Below are 15,702 nucleotides of genomic sequence, written 5' to 3' on the forward strand. Positions count from 1 at the left end.
ACACTGAAAGAAATCACACCTAGAAATGCAGTAACCACAGCCTAAGGGTTCAAGAGACAGCATGGTTGGAAAACGTCTGGCTCTGCATTTACACTATAGAATTCCAAATGGCAAATTTTATATGATCAGAAAACAAATTATCGTTCACGGTTTCCTGCACACCTCTGGTAAGACGAGTGTTTGTGGCTGCCATTAGCAAAGCACGAGAACGACCTTTGAGAAAGCTGTTGGAAGTCCATATTCACTGGGGTAAAATGGATGATGCGGCAACACGAGGAATGTCGCAAACAGCAGTAAATAAATGGTATTAGGGAACTGCAGAGGCCAGAAAATCTATACTGTTTCCATACAAATAGGTCCTGAAGAGCCAGCGCATTGCAAGTAATAACAGTTTTACTCTCTTTATCTTCACAGTGGGAGACATTAGCCAGGAATGACACATTTGACGATAAAGAACACAGAAGATAGTGCCTGGACCCTATGAAGAATCTTTGCATTCATTGAACAATCAACAAAGATGTAAGTACCTCTTTTCTACTCATTATACCAAATTTTCATCAATATAGCTATACTTCACATGGGCCCAAGACTTTTGTAAAATGTTTAAAATTCAAATTGCTTATGAGGTCCAGGGCCTTGCAAAACTTTTCCTGGAGCCCCGCACACCCTAGAGGTCACGCGACATCCAATTTTTGGAATCTAAATACAGATATTCCCAAATATCTATGTAATGGTGTACTTCAAAGTTATTCATTGTAGCTTTGTTTATAATAGCAAAGGAAAACAACTCAGGGTCCTGGTGGAATAAATTGTGGTACAATCACACCACTGAACATAGCACAACTGGGAGACAAAAAGAGTGAGAATTATCTCTACAAACTGATAGGGGGAGACATCCAGGAGAAAGAATGAGGTGAAAAAAGCAAGGCATGGAAAAGTGTGTAAAATATTCTCCTTTTTTGTAAGAATGAGGGAAATAAGGATAAATATTTGAGAAAGAAACACTGGAAGGGAAAAAGGGGGCGGGGGAATTGTTACCTATGGGGACAAAGCAATAGGGTGCTCAGGGACAGGGACAGGAGCAAGACTTGTCAGTGCATACCTTTTATGTCATTTTGATTTTTGAACCGTGTGGGTATTACTTCTTCAAAAAATAATGCAGGGCTTCCCTCGTGGCACAGTGGTTGAGAGTCCGCCTGCCGATGCAGGGGACACGGGTTCTTGCCCCGGTCCGGGAAGATCCCACATGCCGCGGAGCGGCTGGGCCCGTAAGCCATGGCCGCTGAGCCTGCGCGTCCGGAGCCTGTGCTCCGCAACGGGAGAGGCCACAACAGTGAGAGGCCCATGTACCGCAAAAAATAATAATAATAATAATGCAAAATTTTTACCTGAAAAATATATTCTTTGACCTACTGTTCCCACTTCTAGAAATCTGTTCTAAGCGAATAATCAGAATGTACATTGCAGCAATTTTCAGCTTGAAATTTCTCATTTGCAAACAGCCTAAAAGTTAAAAAAAGATTAAATATTTAAAGATTAGATACAGTATGTTATACAGTCAATGAATTCATATTTGAAAAATCCTTTGATGAGTTAGAGAAATATTTGTGACAATGTGCGACCAGCACTGTGTACAAAAATGACTGATGGAATGATTCCAATTTTTAAAATCATCAAAATATTTTAAATGTTTTTTCCTCTGGATGAGATGATTACAGATACTTTTTTCTTTTTAGAACTCTTCTGGATTGTCCAAATTTTCATTATTTTTTGAGTTCCTTCATAATTATTACTTTTCTAGACAATCAATTCCTATCTCTAATGAGTATCTAGTCTAGTCTAGTATCTAGATACTATCTAGTATCTAGATACTAGATACTATCTAGTATCTAGTCTCTTAAAAAGAAGAAAAAAAAAAGATCATGGGCTGTCAGGTGCAAAGAGGAAATGGCGAGGAAGAGGAGAAGCCTGCTGTCCAGAGAGTTGGCGACTCTGTCCCCTCTCCTGTCAAGTTGCCATGTCTCTGTACAGTGGGCTGTTCCTGCCCCCTCTCCCTCACCATTTCCTCTCTGCTTTGCACCTGACACCCCATGACCTTTTCTCTTTCCTCATCTTCTTTGACCTCTGGGCTACATCTCAGGTGTGCCAAGATTTTCTTACTTATGACTTTGGTTTCCTAGATATAATGACAGGCAGGATATAAGCAGAGCTCGCATCCCAGCTTTACCCCTTCCTAGCTGTGTGTCAGTGGGCCACATCACTCATCCTAGCCTTTTAATTCAACAAATATTTGAATCTACCTAGCCGATTGATTCAATTTAACTCAAATATTTATTGAGCACCTCTTTTATGCTAGGCATTATTCTAGGACCTGGGGCACATTGGTAAACAACTCAGATAATAAAGTCTGTATGGGAGCTATATTCTAGAGTGGAGATTGAAAATCAGTCAGATGATGATGATATCAGTAGAGCAGAGGGAAGCAGAGTACCTTCCATGAGATGTTCAGAGAAGAAGCCCTCAGTAGGGCTTTGAGCTACAATCTGTGTTTCTAGAAAGGGCCACATGTGAAAACCTACGGAGGCTTGGCATTTCAGACAAAGGAGATGCAAATGCAAAGTCCTTGAGGAGAGAATGAGCTTGTTCTACTCTAGAAACTGATGGAAGGCTAGTGTCTAACTAGACGACATGCTGCTTTTTTTAAAGTACTTTACATTTTATAATTTTTTCAAAATGTTTCTATAACTTTTTAAAATTAATTTTTATTGGAGTCTAGTTGCTTTATAATGTTGTGTTAGCTTCTACTGCACAGCAAAATGAATCAGCCATATATATACATATATCCCCTCCCTTTTGGATTTCCCTTCTATTTAGGTCACCACAGAGCATTAAGTAGAGTTCCCTGTGCTACACAGTATGTTCCCCTCAGCTGTCTATTTTGTACATAGTATCAAGAGTGTATATGTGTCAATCCCAATCTCCCGATTCCTCCCACCCCACCCCTTACCCCCTTGGTATCCATAAATTTGTCCTCTACGTCTGTGTCTCTATTTCTGCTTGGCAAATAAGGTTAGACGACATGCTTCTTAAGAAGAGGAACCACATCGTACTTTTCCTTTATTCTCCAAAGCACTGTGTATGAGTGCATACACAATTACATATTGTTTGGTAACGGTGAGCAATTTTCTAGCATGTTCAGAGCATATATGATTGTGATTCAAGAGAAATTCTTTTAACTATGGTAGATTTAAATTTCATTTAAATTCAGAGATTGACTTACAGCTAAAGTCTTCCATCACTTAGCTAACCCAGACCGAAAGATGGAGTGCTATATTTACCTGTGGGTGTTGTTGACAGGGAGCATGGAAACGCCCTCTGGCCTGGGCTGTGTTGTCATGTTTCTCTTTTCAGTATATATCTGACATCAGAATCTCCATTTTAATAAACATTACACTAACTTTGGAGCCATATTGAGCTCCTAATTTGGTATTCTATCCCTCAATAAACCTATTTTTGATAATTCAAATAGTTACCAAAAATGCATTTTTTTAATGGAGGGGCTCTATCTGTGTTATATTAATTATTGGCCACCTCATTGTTATACAGGAATCATTACTCATCATTAAACTTATTTTTAACTTTTTAAATTTGTGCACTTTTTTATTGTGGTAAAATATACATAACATAAAATTTAGCATTTTAACCATTTTTAGTGCACAGTTCTGTGGCATTAAGTACATTAAGTTCATTCACATTGCTGTACACCCGTCACCACTATCCATCTCCAGAACTTTTCCATCATCCCCCATTATCAAATTTAAAAATATGTTTTAATCCCGTTGTTACCATCCATAGAACATTTACCTAAAGATGCCCATGTAGAGGGAGCAGTTGGACTGTAATCAATCAATGCAATTTGCCTTTATGACTTTTCACTTAGGATGCATATTTGGAGCCAACATACATTTTATCCATAGATCTTAGTACCAGCAGCTTCCAAATCTGAAATCACGCAGAGCCTCTATTTGTCTCTAGTTTCAGCTGCTCTGGATGAAGACATCCTGTCTCTTTGAGGTATATTTTCCGGCATTTCCAAAAGGACTTTTGTGAACACCACATTTTAAGTCAGACCGCTCCAAACACACTCTACACACGTGGAAAACTCTTCCAGGCATTTTCATGCGGTGCAGTGGCAAACACACCAGGAACTTCATTACATTCTTATGGGTGATAATGGCTCAGTGTGTCGACACAAATAATCAATAACCAAACAACAATAGGAACAGAAGAGAGTTTTATTTGAGCCAAACTGAGGACTACAGCCTGGGAGACAGCCTCTCAGATAACTCTGAGGAACTGCTCTAGAGAAGCATGGGTTTCAGTACCGTTTTATATCTTGTCAGAACAAAGAACATCAAAGAAGTCAAGGATACCTTCCTTCAAGGTTTCAAAAAAAAAAAAAAATCAGCACATACACAGTGAGTCAGTATGGCCTTGGCACCCAAGAAGGGAGTCATCATCACAGGAGGACCAGAATTGGCATCCCCGGAAGGGAGGCATTTAGTCATTATTTTTAACATGGACATTCTTTACTTCTGGTCCATGTACCCTTTTCTTTAGTGATTAAAGCAGATGTACAGTGTATGTATGATAGGCCATAAGCAGGCTGTTTTAGTTAGCATAAAATTCAAGTTAGCTCATGTATAAGCCAGAATGACTTCCCCAGACTTCAATATGTGAACATTTCTCCCATTAAGTGTCGGCATATAATTAGACCTCAATAAACAGTCACTATCAGTGAGTTCCAGGAAGCCAGCTGATTTACCAAAAAAGCACAGCTCTGAAACAACATGGACCTGGGTTCTAATCTCAGTTCCACCCTTATGCAACCATGGGACTGACTTTAGGCAAATCAATCTCTTTGAGGATCAGTTTCCTTCTTCATAAAACAGTGATGATAACTACCTTACAGATTTCACAAAGATTAGGAATAAAGTTTGTATATTATAAGGGCTGAATGAAGAGTAATTATTGGGAGACCATGTTTTCCACAATGGTTTCAGTTAAATAGATCCACTTCTCTGTTTGGTGTGTTCTAGAGATGTGAATGCTGGGTTTGAATCCTGTCCCTGAATGAGCAGCTCAACCTTGGCTGTTCATTTAACCTCCAAGACTCAAGTTTCTCTTCATCAGAAGGGGGTAGAATGTCAATCCCAATTTCCCAATTCATAGAGGAGAAATATTTTGCATTTTGGTTCACAAAAGAAGACTAGAACATTGAAGAAAGATATTTGTTATATATGGATTTCAATGGCTTTATTAATGCACAATTTTCATAAAAATAAATTGCACCTACTTAAAATATAAAAAAAAGAAGGGAGTAGTGATTCCTACCTCATGAGGTGGTTGGAAAAATTTAAAAGATCAAGTGTCTGGAACGAAATAGCAGGCAGGTGGGATGTGCTTGACAAATATTTGTTTTTCTACCTTCCCCTAAACTATTTCTATAAGATTGAAATAATAACAGTAGAATCAAGAATTACAGACTGAAATATCTGTGAGAAAATCAAGTCCACCTGAGTTGTCCACCCAAGTGCAGGAGAGTCCCCCCTCTCCTGCAGAGAGGTATGGCAACTCCAGGGGTAATACACACACTGTCCATTCTTCTGAACTCAGGTATCGGTGATGGATCTGATGACAGTTCACAGCACTGAGTCAAGAGGTATGGTCTTTAGTGCAGTCATTTGGTAGTTGCCATTGCTATTTTAATTGTAAGGTCAAAGAGTCTTTGAGAAACCAGAGACAGAAAACAAAAATAGTTTTAAATATGGAAAACCTGCACAGTTACAGCTGAATTTTGGGAAACTAAATTGCCAATCCATACACGGTGGTTTTGCAGGGGGCATTTGGCTGGTTATAGGAAGGAAAAATTGCTATTAAGGAGAAAGGAAAGAAACAACTCTATTGTTTCCACATTTTAGAGCGCAGACCAGTTTCAAGATGGCAGAATGGCCAACACTGAAATCTCACCCCTTCTCGCCAAATCCAGAAAAATGATAGATAAAATTTTTTTTTAAAGTTGTAAAGCCCCCCCAGCAAGAGCTGCCCCCTCCATCCCCACAGCTTCTTCTCACTTCTGCAATGCGTTTGCAAGTTCTACTCCCTAATGCATGTTTCCTCTGAGAGCTGCGACAGGGGAGCCACAGTAGCTCAGAAAACAGCTGGGAGAATTCTGAGCTCATAACAAGAATGACAGAGCCCAGGAAGACAGTCGACCTGATAAAAAGAGATTCATCAGATGTGTTCTGGGGGCGGGTGAGAGGTTGCGGGTGGAGGGAGGAGCCTGTTTGAGGTACTCCCTAGTGGGCATTTCTGGTAATGACAGGCAAGGTCACTGGGCAGACCTGGAAAGAGAATTTTTCTGCATGAGACATTTGTCTATTTCTCCCATTTATTTATTCAGTCATTTGTTTATGTCAGTATGGACTCATGAATATTTCTTTTATACTTTGGGTTATAATCCAATACTATTTTATTATTTTGTAACATCTTTACTGGAGTATAATTGCATTACAATGGTGTGTTAGTTTCACTTTATAACAAAGTGAATCAGTTATACATATACCTATATCCCCATATCTCTTCCCTCTTGCGTCTCCCTCCCTCCCACCCTCCCTATCCCACCCCTCTAGGTGGTCACAAAGCACTGAGCTGATCTCCCTGTGCTATGCAGCTGCTTCCCACTAGCTATCTGTTTTACATTTGGCAGTGTATATATGTCCATGTCACAGTCTCACTTCATTGCAGCTTACCCTTCCCCCTCCCCGTGTCCTCAGGTCCATTCTCTACATCTGCATCTTTATTCCTGTCTTGTCCCTAGGTTCATCAGAACCTTTTTTTTTTTTTTTAGATCCTATATATATGTGTTAGCCTATGGTATTTGTTTTTCTCTTTCTGACTTACTTCACTCTGTAGGACAGACTCTAGGTCCATCCACCTCACTACAAATAATTCAGTTTCGTTTCTTTTTATGGCTGAGTAATGTTCCATTGTATATATGTGCCACATCTTCTTTATCCATTCATCTGTTGATGGACACTTAGGTTGCTTCCATGTCCTGGCTATTATAAATAGAGCTGCAATGAACACTGTGGTACCTGACTCTTTTTGAATTATGGTTTTCTCAGGGTGTATGCCAATACTACTTTATTTGATTGCTCAAATTTTGCCCAGCTCTGGCCATTAGGAGCTCTTTTCTTTTCAGTAGCCTCCTGTATCACTTTGACACACCCAGTTCTTGTGGGGTTTGTGTTCTCTTTTTTCTTTCTGTGTGCTTTCTTACGTTCTAGCACTACAAGATGCTCCCAGCTCATCCCTTTTTTTTCTAAAGTGCTTTGAATTAATAGAGTTCGATATGGATTTTTAATGTGTATGTCCTCAATATTTGTAGTGTGTTATCTCAGGGCTCCAGAGAATAGAAAAATTATTTTACTGCAGTTAGATTTTTTTCCAGGACTAATTCTTTCCCATATATTATGCACATATGGTGTCTGGAAAGGAGAACATCGTCCACCCTACCCTTGTATTGTTTCATCTTGGTCTTAGAAAAGAAGCATTCCCCTGTGATGGATATAAAGACTTACTAGCTTTGTGTGTCATAAGAGATGTTAGAAAGTCTTTCTATTCCAGAGGCTATATCATGTTTCCTGAAAGTACTGTAGCACCGGCATCTTCACCTTACTGGGCTGTTGTCTTTTGAGCAGTAGGAGTTCTTCGTATATAAATTCTCTGAGAGATATGTGCTTTGCAAATTTTGGAGAACTTGCCTATTCACTTTTTTAAATTAAAATTTAAAATTTTTACTTTTTTACATATACTTGACATATAACATTCTATCAGTTTCAGTTGTACAAAATAATTCCGTATATTGCGAAATGATCGCCCCAATAATTCTAGTTACCATCCGTACCCACACTTAGTTACAATTTTTTTTCCTTAAGACTAGAACTTTTAAGGCTCATCTTTTACATTTCCTGCCCCAGTCCTAGAATCATCAATTTCTCCAAGGAGCCCTGATTCCTTTTATTGGAGAATTAGAAACCACGATCTGGGCGGTAGGTATATTCGTCGCTGCTGGGGAGTTGTTCTTTTGCCTGGAAGAACAACTCTCCAGCAGCAATGCTGGGGAGTATGTATGTATACACACGTTTCCTCATCAAGGAAATATATGTGTGTATACTAACCTATGCATATACATATACCTATGAATATTTCTATATGTAACCGTATATATCTATATTAGGATAAACATGAGTTCATGCTGATGTCTTCAACTCTAATCCATTACCTCCCAGATTATTCTAGCCTCTTCTTGATTATCTGTAAACTCTCACTCCAACAATGAGAAGCCTGGCTCACCATCTGCCATATATTTATTTAATTGTTCAGTTCCAATACACAGGCAATGGGGTGTCAGAATTGTTAACCTGGACCCCCATGGGACGGCCATAAAACTTTATTGTGTCCAATCAATTTGAAATTGTCTTGTGTTCTGTGCTGTGACATTTTGCTTCATTGTCTCAAAGTTTTCAGTAAAAGGATTGTAACATATAACAGCTTTGTAGTAAAAGAAGAAAAGCCTTTCGGGGCAGGAGGGAAAAGAATACAAAGCAAGGGCAACGCCCCCGAGGCATCAAGAATTCAAAAGTTACAGGATTTAAGGCAAAGAGGACTAGGAGAAGTCCTTTCTCCTGTTCTTGGAAATTTTCAGAAATATTTCTAAAGGTTTGGGAATTGTCATACTATGTGGGATGAGGCTTTTTTTTTTTTTTTTTTTTTTTTTGGCGGTACGCGGGCCTCTCACTGTTGTGGTCTCTCCCGTTGCGGAGCACAGGCTCCAGACGCGCAGGCTCAGCGGCCATGGCTCACGGGCCCAGCCGCTTCGCGGCATATGGGATCTTCCCGGATCGGGGCACGAACCCGCGTCCCCTGCATCGGCAGGCGGACTCTCAACCACTGCGACACCAAGGATGAGGCTTTTATTCTTCAAGATAAGCTAGGCTAGGATGGGGTAACAAGTCAACTCTGGAATCTTAGTGGCTTCACACAGTGAACCTTTTAGTCGGGTGTGGGTCATGAGGTTCCTCTCTATCTTAGAGCTACATCATCTTGAACACATGTCCTCTAAGGTCACTGCAGAAGAGAACGCGAAAGCTGGGGAATTATGCATTTTTAAGGACCGGGTGTGGAAGTGGCGTACATCACTTCTACCTTAACTGAAAGGAGTCTGGGAAATGCGGTCTTCCTGTGTACCCAAGAAGAGAAAAAAGGAAATGAAATTTGGTGGAACACATGACATTTGTCTCCACCACAGCACTCACGACATTTTATTTGGATATTACACAACTCAGGAGGCTGAAGTGCTTGAAGCTATTTGGGGAACACAAGAAAGAGAAACACACAGCAAGCCAGCTCAAGTCATGGAGTCACCACGTTACCAACTCCTCGGGGCAGAAAACCTGATTGATTTATATTGGGTCTGGCGTTCGATCGGCTGAGACCAAGTAAGGTCAGGGGTCACTAGGTAATTGGATTGCCTCTTCTGGCACTGTGAGCTCTCTAAGAGAGAGGGCAGAGGGGAGGACTGGCATCTCTGGGGTGCACACCAAGTCAATCTGCACATCCCAGGCCAGGTGACCTGAAAGGCTCTTTTATCAGCTGCTAGAAATAGACCAGGAAACAACTTTTGCCTTATACATTATATGTTACTGTAACCAGGCACTTTCAGAAGTAAAAGTTGCAAGGTAAAATTGTATAACCTAAATAGATCTAAAAGCCTACACACAGAATATGCATAGAAAACACTTGGATTTTTTTTTTTTAATGGTAAATCTCCAATTTTCCCTAGATTGTTTAGGAAGGAGGATACCCTTAGATTGAATATGACCAAATCTCTTCTCCTCATATCAAAATGAGTTTCTATCAGGTAAAACCACAGAGAATGGAAGCAGCTCTAGAACTCCTGCAAGAATGAGAGGTAAATGGATTCAGTCTCAACCTTGGTTAAGTTAACCTGTATTCTGTGAGCAACTCTGGGCCCAGGGCTGGGCAGATACTAAAATACCATTTGGGTTCAGTCTACTTTGTGGTGGTGGTAAAACTAAAAAGGCTTTAAAGGTGATTTCCAGAAGTGTTTTGTTTTTGGTTATTCTGCTTTTCCCCAAAGGCAATAGTCAGTAGCTTTGGGATGTAGGTGTCCTCTGTCTTGGCGTTCTACTTCCCTTGGTGAATTAACAGTTGATTGTGCTATCAGTACTGGGGCATTACTGTCATACGCAGAGTGTGAGTGTGTGTGCCTGTCTGCACGTGCATGCGTGTGCTGTTTGTACTTGACTATCAAACCTGGACTCGATGCTATGATTTGCATAAGATGGTATACATCATATATGGTGATAAACACCATATAAGGCACCAGGAAGGTAGCTTAAACCTAGTACTGCCTAAGTTTTGTTAAACAGTTCCTCTTGAAAGGACATCCTTTGCATAGGGGGTTTTGTTGCTGTAGCAGATGAATAAATATGCATGATCTATACATTCATTGGAAAGTGTTTTATAAAAATTATTACTTGTGCTTTGATTCCCTAGTGCCTTAATGGTTTCTGCTAATAGCATTTCAGAAATTAAATATAACAAAATGTGAGATGCCTAGCTCATATAGATGCTAATTAGATTTGGCACAGTCTCGTGATTTCGTAAAACTTAATATTAAAGAGACGGTTTTTATAGGGATCCAATGCAAGCTGATCTAGACCATGAGTGGAGTTAATGAGCTTTTGCTAAGCGCCGTATGTGACACCACTCCTGCTGTTAGCGCTCAGGAGAGCTCCAAGGATGAAATGAGGTACTTGCCGTTCTTAGTAAATACTCTCTGAAGGGGTCAAAGATTTACAGATGAGAAAATTCATAGCAGTTACTGATAAGAGTAAAAATTGTAAACAAACTAGGTGTCCAGCAATAGAATAATGATTTAAAAAACTATGGTACCTAATTTGCAAAATATATGTAAAATATGTATCATCATGTACAATCATATTTTCCAAAAACATTTAATGACATGGGGTAAATTCTCACATTATAAGTGAAAAAATCACGATATATGCACTTTTTTTTTAACATCCTTATATGAGTATAATTACTTTACAATGTTGTGTTAGTTTCTGCTGTATAACAAAGTGAATCAGTTATATGTATACATATATCCCCATAGCCCCTCCCACTTGAGCCTCCCTCCAACCCCTCTAGGTGGTTACAAAGCACCAAGCTGATCTCCCTGTGCTATGCAGCTGCTTCCCATTAGCTATCTATTTTACATATATAGCTATATAGTATATATGTCAATGCCACTCTCTCATTTCGGCCCAGCTTACCCTTCCCCCTCCTCTTGTCCTCAGGTCCATTCTCTATGTCTGCGTCTTTATTCCTGTCCTGTCATTAGGTTCATCGGAACCTTTTTTGTTTTTTTTAGATTCTATATATATGTCTTAGCCTACGGTATTTGTTTTTCTCTTTCTAACTTACTTCACTCTGTATGACAGACCCTAGGTCCATCCACCTCACTACAAATAACTCAATTTCGTTTATTTTCATGGCTGAGTAATATTCCATTGTATATATGTGTCACATCTTCTTTATCCATTCATCTGTCAGTGGACACTTAGGTTGCTTCCATGTCCTGGATATCGTAAATAGTGCTGCAATGAACATTGTGGTACATGACTCTTTCTGAATTATGGTTTTCTCAGGGTATATGCCCAGTAGTGGGATGGCTGGGTCATATGGTAGTTCTATTTGTAGTTTTCTAAGGAACCTCCATACTGTTCTCCATAGTGGCTGTATCAATTTACATTCCCACCAACAGTGCAAGAGGGTTCCCTTTTCTTCACACCCTCTCCAGCATTTATTGTTTGTAGATTTTTTTGATGATGGCCATTCTGACTGGTGTGAGATGATACCAGATTGTAGTTTTGATTTGCAATTCTCTAATGATTAGTGATGTTGAGCATCCTTTCACGTGTTTGTTGGCAATCTGTATATCTTGTTTGGAGAAATGTCTATTTAGGTCTTCTGCCCATTTTTGGATTGGATTGTTTGTTTTTTGATATTGAGCTGCATGAGCTGCTTGTATGTTTTGGAGATTAATCCTTTGTCAGTTGCTTCATTTGCAAATATTTTCTCCCATTCTGAGTGTTGTCTTTTCATCTTGTTTATGGTTTCCTTTGCTATGCAAAAGCTTTTAAGCTTCATTAGGTCCCGTTTGTTTATTTTTGTTTTTACTTCCATTTATCTAGGAGATGGGTCAAAAAGGATCTTGCTGTGATTTATGTCATAGAGTGTTATACCTCTGTTTTCCTCTAAGAGTTTGATAGTGTCTGGCCTTACATTTAGGTCTTTAATCCATTTTGAGTTTATTTTTGTGTATCGTGTTAGGAAGTGTTCTAATTTCATTCTTACATGTAGCTGTCCAGTTTTCCCAGCACCACTTATTGAAGAGGCTGTCTTTTCTCCATTGTACATGCTTGCCTCCTTTATCAAAGATAAGGTGACTATATGTGTGTGGGTTTATCTCTGGGCTTTCTATCCTGTTCCATGGATCTATATTTCTGTTTTTGTGCCAGTACCATACTGTCTTGATTACTGTAGCTTTGTAATATAGTCTGAAGTCAGGGATCAGATTCCTCCAGCTCCACTTTTTTCCCTCAAGATTGCTTTGGCTATTCGGGGTCTTTTGTGTTTCCATAAAAATTGTGAACTATTTTGTTCTAATTCTGTGAAAAATGCCATTGGTAGTTTGATAGGTATTGTACTGAATCGGTAGATTGCTTTGGGCAGTATAGTCATTTTCACAATGTTGATTCTTCCAATCCAAGAACATGGTATAGCTCTCCATCTGTTTGTATCATCTTTAATTTCTCTCATCAGTGTCTTATAGTTACAGGTGTTTTGTCTCCTTAGGTAGGTTTATTCCTAGGTATTTTACTCTTTTTGTTGCGATGGTAAATGAGAGGGTTTCCTTAATTTCTCTTTCAGTTTTTTCATCATTAGTGTATAGGAATGCAAGAGATTTCTGTGCATTAATTTTGTATCCTGCTACTTTATCAAATTCATTGATTAGCTCTAGTTGTTTTCTGGTAACATCTTTAGGATTCTCTATGTATAGTATCATGTTATCTGCAAAGAGTGACAGTTTTACTTCTTTTCCTATTTGGATTCCTTTTATTTCTTTTTCATCTCTGATTGCTGTGGCTAAAACTTGCAAAATTATGTTGAATAATAGTGGTGAGAGTGGGCAACCTTGTCTTCTTCCTGATCTTAGTGGAAATGGTTTCAGTTTTTCACCATTGAGAACAATACTGGCTGTGGGTTTGTCATATATGGCTTTTATTATACTGAGGTAAGTTCCCTCTATGCCTACTTTCTGGAGGGTTTTTGTCATAAATTGGTGTTGAATTTTGTCAAAAGCTTTTTCTGCATCTATTGAGATGATCATATGGTTTTTCTCCTTCAATTTGTTAATATGGTGTATCACATTGATTGATTTGCATGTATTGAAGAATCCTTGCATTCCTGGGATAAACCCCACTTGATCATGGTTTATGATCCTTTTAATGTGCTGTTGGATTCTGTTTGCTAGTATTTTGTTGAGGATTTTTTCCATCTCCATTTATCAGTGATATTGGCCTGTAGTTTTCTTTTTTTGTGGCACCTTTGTCTGGTTTTGGTATCAGGGTGATGGTCGTCTCGTAGAATGAGTTTGGGAGTGTTCCTCCCTCTGCCATATTTTGGAAGAGTTTGAGAAGGATAGGTGTTAGCTCTTCTCTAAATGTTTCATAGAATTCACCTGTGAATCCATCTAGGTCCTGGGCTTTTGTTTGTTGGAAGATTTCTAATCACAGTTTCAATTTCAGTGCTTGTGATTGGTCTGTTTATATTTTCTTCCTGGTTCAGTGTCAGAAGGTTATGCTTTTCTAAGAATTTGTCCATTTCTTCCAGGTTGTCCATTTTATTGGCATATAGTTGCTTGTAGTAATCTCTCATGATCCTTTGTATTTCTGCAGTGTCAGTTGTTACTTCTCCTTTTTCATTTCTAATTCTATTGATTTGAGTCTTCCTGTTCTTTCTTGATGAGTCTGGCTAATGGTTTATCAATTTTGTTTATCTTCTCAAAGAACCAGCTTTTAGTTTTATTGGTCTTTGCTGTTGTTTCCTTCATTTCTTTTTCATTTATTTCTGATCTGATCTTTATGATTTCTTTCCTTTTGTTAACTTTGGGGGTTTTTTTGTTCTTCTTTCTCTAATTGCTTTAGATGTAAGGATAGGTTGTTTATTTGAGATGTTTCTTGTTTGTTGAGGTAGGATTGTATTGCTATAAACTTCCCTCTTAGAACTGCTTTTGCTGCATCCCATAGGTTTTGGGTGGTTGTGTTTTCGTTGTCATTTGTCTCTAGGTATTTTTTGATTTCCTCTTTGATTTCTTCAGTGATCTCTTGGTTATTTAGTAGTATATTGTTTAGTCTACATGTGTTTTTATTTTTTACAGATGTTTTCCTGTAATTGATATCTAGCCTCATAGCGTGGTGGTTGGAAAAGATACTTGATACTATTTCATACCTCTTAAATTTACAAAGGCTTGATTTGTGACCCAAGATGTGATCTATCCTGGAGAATGTTCCATGAGCACTTGAGAAGAAAGTGTAATCTGCTGTTTTGGTGTGGAATGTCCTATAAATATCAATTAAGTCCATCTTGTTTAATGTATCATTTAAAGCTGTGTTTCTTTATTTATTTTCATTTTGGATGATCTGTCCATTGGTGAAAGTGGGATGTTAAAGTCCCCTACCATGATTGTGTTACTGTCAATTTCCTCTTTTATGGCTGTTAGCATTTGCCTTATGTATTGAGGTGCCCCTATGTTGGGTGCATAAATATTTACAATTGTTATATCTTCTTCTTGGATTGATCCCTTGATCATTATGTAGTGTCCTTCCTTGTCTCTGGAATTGTATTTATTTAAAAGTCTATTTTTTCTGATATGAGAATTGCTACTCCAGCTTTCTTTTGATTTCCATTTGCATGGAGTATCCTTTTCCATCCCCTCACTTTCAGTCTGTATGTGTCCCTAGGTCTGAAGTGGATCTCTTGTTGACAGCATATATACGGGTCTTTTTTTTTTGTATCCATTCAGGCAGTCTGTGTCTTTTGGTTGGAACATTTAATCCATTTACATTTAAGGTAGTTATCATTATGTATGTTCCTATTACCATTTTCTTAATTGTTTTGGGTTTGTTTTTGTAGGTTTTTTCCTTCTCTTGTGTTACCTGCCTAGAGAAGTTTCTTTAGCATTTGTTGTAGAGCTGGTTTGGTGGTGCTGAATTCTTTTAGCTTTTGCTTGTCTCTAAAGGTTTTAATTTTTCTGTCAAATCTGAAGGAGATCCTTGCTGGGTAGAGTAACCTTGGTTGTAGGTTTTTCCCTTTCATCACTTAAATATGTTGCCACTCCCTTCTGGCTTGCAGAGTTTCTGCTGAATGATCAGCTGTTAACCTTATGGGGATTCCCTTGTATGTTATTTGTTGCTTTTCCCTTGCTGCTTTTTTTTTTCTTTTTCTTTTTTTTTGCACTACACGGGTCTCTCACTGCTGTGGCCC

This window comes from Stenella coeruleoalba (genome assembly GCF_951394435.1).
Source record: "Stenella coeruleoalba genome assembly, chromosome: 11".
NCBI lineage: Eukaryota > Metazoa > Chordata > Mammalia > Artiodactyla > Delphinidae > Stenella > Stenella coeruleoalba.